The sequence below is a fragment of the Eimeria mitis genome, genomic scaffold (genome assembly GCF_000499745.2).
Source record: "Eimeria mitis Houghton genomic scaffold, Emh_scaff255, whole genome shotgun sequence".
Taxonomy (NCBI): Eukaryota; Apicomplexa; class Conoidasida; order Eucoccidiorida; family Eimeriidae; genus Eimeria; species Eimeria mitis.
In genome coordinates, this window is record NW_013570891.1 from 17,754 (window position 1) to 17,998 (window position 245).

A 245-nucleotide genomic window follows, 5' to 3' on the forward strand; every position below is an offset into this window, starting at 1 on the left:
CCAAACTGGTCTCTTAGCGTAACGCCAATCTGTAAACAAAAAAAATATTTATTTTTATTTATTTTATTTATTTTTATTTATTTATTTTTTATTTATTTTTATTTTGGTGTTGTTTAGTTCGGTTTTTTTTGGTTTGTTTTGTTAGTTTTGATTGGCCGCTTCTTTATACGCCTTTTTTGTATTTTATTTTTTTATTTTTTCTTTGTTTTATTTTATATATATATATATATATATATATATATATA